Source organism: Phacochoerus africanus, chromosome 3 (assembly GCF_016906955.1).
Source record: "Phacochoerus africanus isolate WHEZ1 chromosome 3, ROS_Pafr_v1, whole genome shotgun sequence".
NCBI lineage: Eukaryota > Metazoa > Chordata > Mammalia > Artiodactyla > Suidae > Phacochoerus > Phacochoerus africanus.
In genome coordinates this window covers 31,702,465-31,709,910 of record NC_062546.1, presented here as the reverse complement: position 1 = coordinate 31,709,910, position 7,446 = coordinate 31,702,465, and positions in this window count along the sequence as shown.

Below are 7,446 nucleotides of genomic sequence, written 5' to 3'. Positions count from 1 at the left end.
CAGAATTAAAAGGCCAGCCAGGGTTCTACCCCTCTGCATCAAGGCACTGCTGGCTGGGGGTGGGTAAGGAAAAGGCTCTACCCTCTCTGCCACACAGTCCCCCGCTGCCCACTCCTGACCCCGAGAAGAGCCCAGTCATCGAACCCCCAGCCGCTGTGCTACTGCCCAAGAACTGCTTTCCAAGCAGCAGAGGACACAGTAGTGACCCCCTCCCCCATCTTCCTGATTCCCTGCAGGAACTTTCTACGTTCAGCAAGGACTTCAAGACTGGCTTATGGGTCTGGGTCAGAAGGGATCCGAGGGTAGAACAGAATGTTGTAGCTTCTCAGCGTTCCATCTGGTGGATGAGGACTAGTAGCAGCTCCATCTGGTGGAAGAGGACTAGCAGCAGCCCTCACTTTTTAGAACAAAGTTCTTCTTCAGCTGAGAACTGGTCAGTGGTGGATAGATTTTTTTGCTCAGTTTGGTAGAACGGAACTTAAAAAAAAAAAAAAAAAAAAACTGCCTCTGGCTTCTGTCCTTCCAGCTCCTTGAGCCAGAGTTGAGCCATGAAATGAATCCTCCGGGCATCTGAGTCCCTGGGCCTATCCTGCCAGGCCCACTCTTGCAGCCTGGGTGGCTTCCCAGTCTATGGGCCAGTGCTCCCTCTATCACCCACCAGTGCGTAGAAATATCCCTCTTGAGCTGGATGACTTTCCCCATAGAGAGGTGTATCAGTCAGCTATTGCCATAGTAATGCTGCACAACAAGCCACCCCTAGATTCATTTGCTTTTCTTGCTATGTGTCTGTCTGCAGGTCCCAGGTTTGGTTCCAGGTTTCTATAGGCTCAGATCTAGTCTCCTTTTCTCCACATTCTCCCTGAAACATCAGCAATCAGGGGCCTGTTGTCATGACAAATGGCAAGAACATGAGACACCAAACTCAACTGTGCACACACGTTGGAAGCGTCTGCTCCTATTATATCATGTCTGTTCACATTCTGTTGGCCAAAACAAGTCAGATGGCCAAACCTAAAGTCAACGGGGCAGGAAAAGATACTCTGCTCCCAGAGGAAGAGGGAAGTGATGGAATATTTGCTGAATAATCCTTAATCCTGAATATTTGCTGAAAAAACCCAGGGAGCTGGGTTAGGACTTTGACGCATGCATTTGAGAGGACACAGCGCAGTCCATGACAACCTCTTGAGAGGAGATGCAAGGTCACATGGCAAAGCAGAGAGGAGTGAAGAACTGAGGTCGCTTCTGCCATTACCAACCACAAATGGCAACACCAATCTAGCTTTTGCCTTAAGCTAGAACAAGCCCTATAAAAAGGATCCATAGAGTTCCCGTTGTGGCGCAGTGGTTAACGAATCCGACTAGGAACCATGAGGCTGCGGGTTCGGTCCCTGCCCTTGCTCAGAGGGTTAATGATCCGGCGTTGCCGTGAGCTGTGGTGTAGGTTGCAGACGCGGCTCGGATCCCGCGTTGCTGTGCCTCTGGCATAGGCCGGTGGCTACAGCTCCGATTCGACCCCTGGCCTGGGAACCTCCATATGCCGCGGGAACGGCCCAAGAAATAGCAAAAAAGACAAAAAAAAAAAAAAAAAGAACCAGGGCTCCCTGGAGAAATGGTTGTTTTGATGACAGAGGAGGAAGTATACAAGATGAGCCTTGAGCATCTTATAGTTCCAGAAAGTAAGGAAATCTTCAAAAAAGAAAAAAAGAAAAAAACCCATACACATTGATAGGGGTTATATCAAAAGGACATAGGAGCAAACTGAAAGAGCTCCCAGGGACCAAAGTTGGAATAACTGAACAACAAAATAAAATGGTATTAGATTATAATCCAAAGTGTAAAATAAATATCCACAAATCAAGGAGTCCCTGTTGTGACTCAGCAGAAACGAGCATCCATGAGGATACAGGTTCGATCTATGGCTTTGCTCAGTGGGTTAAGGATCTGGCATTGCCATGAGCTGTGGTATAGGCAGCAGATGTGGCTTGGATCTAATGTTGCTATAGCTGTGGTATAGGCTCGCAGCTGCAGCTCCAATTCAACCCCTAGCCTGGGAACTTCCATATGCCACAAATGTGGCCCTCCCCCTAAAAAAATTTGTAACTCCATTCTGATATAATTTATCCTGATTGAACAAATTAATAAATGTAGGAGGGGAAGGGAAGAGAAAGGACAATTTGCCTGTGCAGAAGAATTGCAAATAAGTTATGTAGAAACTCTAAAGGAGCAAAGCGTAATCCCCACTCCTTACGTGTGGGCTGAAAAGTGACTTCCTTCCAAAGAAGACAGCGGGGATGGGGGGGTGGGGGAAGGTGAATAACTTTACAGTGCAGAAACCTGACAAAGGCCATTTCAGCGAAGGTCATATGATGAGATGAAAATGGCACTTTAATTCTGTGGTTTTCTTCCTAAAAACCTCTAATCTCAGTTTAGTCATAAGAAAAACATCAGAAAAACTTCAATAGAGTGACACCTTACTATATACCTGACTACTCTCCTCAAAACTGTTAAGATCGGAGTTCCCGTCGTGGCGCAGTGGTTAACGAATCCGACTAGGAACCATGAGGTTGTGGGTTCGGTCCCTGCCCTTGCTCAGTGGGTTAAGGGTCCGGCATTGCCGTGAGCTGTGGTGTAGGTCGCAGACGCAGCTCGGATCCCTCGTTGCTGTGGGTCTGGCGTGGGCCGGTGGCTACAGCTCCGATTCGACCCCTAGCCTGGGAACCTCCATATGCCGCGGGAGTGGCCCGAGAAATAGCAAAAAGACAAAAAACAAACAAACAAACAAAAAAAACTGTTAAGATCATCAAAGACAAGGAGAGTCTGAGAAAACATCCCAACCAAGAGGAACCTAATGAAATATGATGGCTAAATGTAACATGGCATCGTGGAAGGAATTCTGAAACAGAAAAAGACATTAGGTGAAAACTAAGGAAAGATGAATAAACTATGGATTTTGATTAGTAATTACATACCAATATTGGTTAATTGGTTATAACAAGTGTACCATATTAATGTAAGATGCTAATAACAGGGAAAGGGGGCAGGGACTATATACTTGCTTTTTCTGTAAGTCTAAACTGTTCTTATAAAAGTCTATTGATATAAGAGTTCCCATTGTGGCTCAGTGGAAACGAATCTGACTAGGATCCAGGAGGACGCAGGTTTGATCCCTGGCCTCACTCAGTGGGTTAAGGATACGACATTGCCGTGAGTTGTGGTGTAGGTCAGCAGCTGCAGCTCCAATTTGACCCCTAGCCTAGGAACCTCCATATGCTGTGGGTGCCGCCCAAAAAAGACAAGAAAGAAAGAAAGGAAGGAAGGAAGGAAGGAAGGAAGGAAGGAAGGAAGGAAAGAAGGAAAGAAAGAAAGAAAAGAAGTCTATTGATACAACAAAAAAAAGCTGATAGAGTTATAGCTGGACACTTCAGCTTTTCTCTCAACAATTAATAGAACTAGACAGAAAATCAGCAACGATATAGAGGAAATCAACAACACCATCCAGCAACAGTATCTAATGAACATCTGTAGAACACTCCACCCAACAACAGCCAAATACACATCCTTTGCAAGCACCATAGATCATATACCAAGATAGACCATATCCTGGGCCATAAATAAACATCAAAAAATTTTTAAAAAATGAAATCATACAGTCAAGATTTACTTGGGGGATAAAATAAGTTTGTATTTCTTCTTTATTTATTTAGTAAAATTATTAAAGCATAATTAAAACTTTCTAGCATAGAAGCTGGCATATAAAGATGAACAAAAGAAGGAATGAGGAGTTCCCGTCGTGGCACAGTGGTTAACGAATCTGACTAGGAACCATGAGGTTGCGGGTTCGATCCCTGCCCTTGCTCAGTGGGTTAACGATCTGGCGTTGCCGTGAGCTGTGGTGTAGGTTGCAGACGTGGCTCGGATCCTGCGTTGCTGTGGCTCTTGCGTAGGCCAGCGGCTACAGCTCTGATTGGACCCCTAGCCTGGGAAACTCCATATGCCGTGGGAGCGGCCCAAGAAATAGCAAAAGACCAAAAAAAAAAAAAAAAGAAGGAATGAGTAAATGAATGAATGGAAGAGAAAATGTCTCCTCTTGAAGGCCAATAAGGCCTCTTTCTACAAAAGATTAAGAATGAAAAATAATACTCTAGAATAAGTTGTAATATTACTTTATTAAAATATTAAACATTAATTAAAGGTACTTTTTATGATATATTGAAATTTTTTAATTCAGAAAATTCAGAGAATCCAGAACACAGATGGTCTCTGCACAAGAAGGAAGCATGCCCACATGGCCAGCAGATGGCGCCAGAGGATGTGGTTTAGCCCATGAGGTTGTCTTTCCACAGACCTAGAATCCTCCCCTCTCCCAGCCATGGAAAGGGAACACAAACCTAGTCCTTCCAGTGTCTGCCTCTGCAGCTGGAGGAACCCCACCAACCACTGCCAGGGTGAGGACAGTGAGGATGCAGAGAGAGCAAGTGTAGACAATACTAGTGTGAGAGGCAAGGAAAAGATGGGAATTAGATGAGGGCTGGTGATGGCTAAGACGTAAGGACACTGAAAGGCAGGTGGGAAGAATGGAGTAGAGAGAATGGGGGTAGGAAAGGACGAGCAGGGTCCTGGAGTTTGGGGCATGGGATGCACAAGTGATGTTGAGTCTGGGGAAGGTCTAAAATGATGGGCATGCAGGCTGGTAGTTTGTAGATTTGCCAAGGAAGTTGCCTCCAGGTGGCTTCTATTTTGTCTGTGAAGCAGGAGACCATGTGGCCTGTTGACAGTTGGTGGAGAAGCGGAAGTGTCAGAGTTGAAGGAGAGCTGAGCAGGGAAGCCCAGCTGGATTGCTGGCCAGCATGGGGTGGGGCGGGGTCTGGGGGGTAACCACGCAGCTCAGCTTCTTCACTGACTTGCTCATTCATTCCGCAAAGATTCATTGATAACCTATGACACTAGGCACTATTTTGGACACCATAACCTACATTCTGTGTGCGTGTGTCTCTTATGAGGATTCAGGTTCAATTCCTGGCCTCACTCAGTGGGTCCCGTGTTGCCACAACTGTAGCATAGGTCGCAGATGAGTCTCAGATCCCATGTTGCTGTGGCTGTGGCACAGGCCAGCGGTTGCAGCTTGTTTGACCCCTAGCCTGGGAACTTCCATATGCTGCAAGTGCAGCCATAAAAAGGAAAAAAAACTAACCCAAACTAAGCAAGGGGGAAAGTAATGGCTCACGTAGCTGGACAGGGCCCTGAAATAGCATACAAGTGGGAAGCAGGAGCTATGAGGCATCAGGTCTTGATCATGGCCTTTAACTGAGCATGGACAGATGCTGTGTGAGTCCATGTGCTCCATACATGAGAAGGGGAGCTGACAAGTCCAAGACAAAAGGAGTAAGTAACAGATTCTGCAGTGAAATGAGGAGGAACACCCAATCCAACAGGTCAAAAATGCTTTCAAGAATGGAGCTCCCTGAGATAAGATATGCCTGACATTTGGGGTTTTTTTTATTTGTTTCAGCTGCACCCCTGGCAAATGGAAGTCCCCAGGCCAGGAAGCAAATCTGAGCCACTACAGAGACAACACTGGATCCCCTAACAGAGAGCCAGGGATTGAACACTCCTGCAAAATTGGTGTTCAACAACCACTGCTACAGTCACGGGAGGCAAGAGCTAGCTTTCATATCCATCATTTCCAGGTGAATGAAGCAGGCTGTGACCAACCCTCCGTTTCTTTTATGCAATACCTAACGTGAGCTTAGATGTCCTGGATGCCACCTTAGCAGGGCCACAACTCCTCCTGTTCGTTGAGATTTGATTATCCTACACAAATTAAGAGTAGCCTAGACAAACACCCCAGCCGGTCATTATGAGAACACATGGCTTCATGCAACTCTACCATTATGTTGGGCAGACCAGTAATTAGACAGGCAGTTCTCTAAATGTGAACCAGCAGCCCACCTCACTCTGCACTTTGGGATCACCCTTGGGTTCATCTGGACAGGCCCGGGCAAATCAGGGTGATGTAACCCAGGAGTGCTTCACTCCTCCCTTTGCTGTGGTGAGGCAGGCATCCCAAAGTGACCTTCATGAAGTGGGAGCTAAAACTGTTCACCTGTTCTAGAGCAGCAAACATGGAAAGCGACAGTACCTGCCAAGTACCAGGGCTCCTTGAAGGAACATGCCTGAAGCTTCCATAAAACCACAACCATGCCCGTGGATTCACTGATGCCCACAGCACAAGAAACCATGCAACCAATTCTACCTAGACTCCAGTGCCAGGAAAAGAAGCTTCCTCTGGAGTGACCTCCCATAGGTGGCAGGAATTGTATAGCAGGTGCTGGCATGGGTATTAGCCTTAGCATGCCATATCAGATACCTCTGATAGAGCCCTCTGAGTCTCAGTCGATGCCACAGCTATTTCAGAAACCTAGTTACAGCAAGTACCTCATCCTGTGTCCCTGGTACATCTAGTTTTTGGTACCTATTTCTATAGGCATATGCGTTTGGTTCTTCTGGATGTATACCCATGAGTGGGGGTGCTGGCAGGCACACGGCCAGCTTGGTAGGGTTCTGCCACACAGTCTCCCAGGGTAGCTATACCCAGCTCTACTTTCTCCAGTAATGGCCTCAGGTTGGGGGGGCGTGGTTTGATGTTTTGTTTTTTATGGCACCAGCCTCTTCCTCTGATCACACAATAACTAGAATAAGCCTGCTGTAGCACCCAACAGACCTTGGATCAAGTCTCTGCATCATCACCTACTTAGGCACATTTCTTAACTCTCAACTCTCAGAGGTTTGGTTTCCCCACTGGGATGCATCACCCTCCCCAGCCTGAGCTGCATCCATGTCAAATTAAGAGACTCTGCACCCAGCATTTATGACAACCCTCCTGACTGTCATAAATGCCCACACCTAAAGCTCCCCAACATGCAATTGTCAAATAAACATTTCTGGCCCTTCACCCTCATAGAGTTCTTTAAAATTCCTATACCTGTGATCCAGAGACTCTGCATATCACTTTCATTCTCCTTACTTATGTGACAGGCCACTTCTGTCTGTCCCACCACAGTTAGTGGGGAAAATCCAGCACATGCAGAGGGTCCAAGCTGGATCAGTGCCTCCAAAGGCAAAAGTTACTAAAAGGTGCTTCCTGCAAAGTAACTGGTCAGGAAGGAGACAGACACTCTGACTAAAAGTAAGATCCAAATTTACATTGTCTAAGTATTGTTATGGACAGATCTCCAAGATACACTGTTAACTAAAACAAGCAAAATGCATGACAGGATGAATACTTTGTCACTTTTGTATAAAAAGGAGAGAAGGGTATACATGTATAGTGATTTATCTATAAATGGACACGCAAGGTACTAATAATACAGGGAATGGCAATGGTACTGGGGCGGATGTTGGAGGAGATGGCTCAGTGTATCCTTTTAAGATTTTTGAGCTTGAACT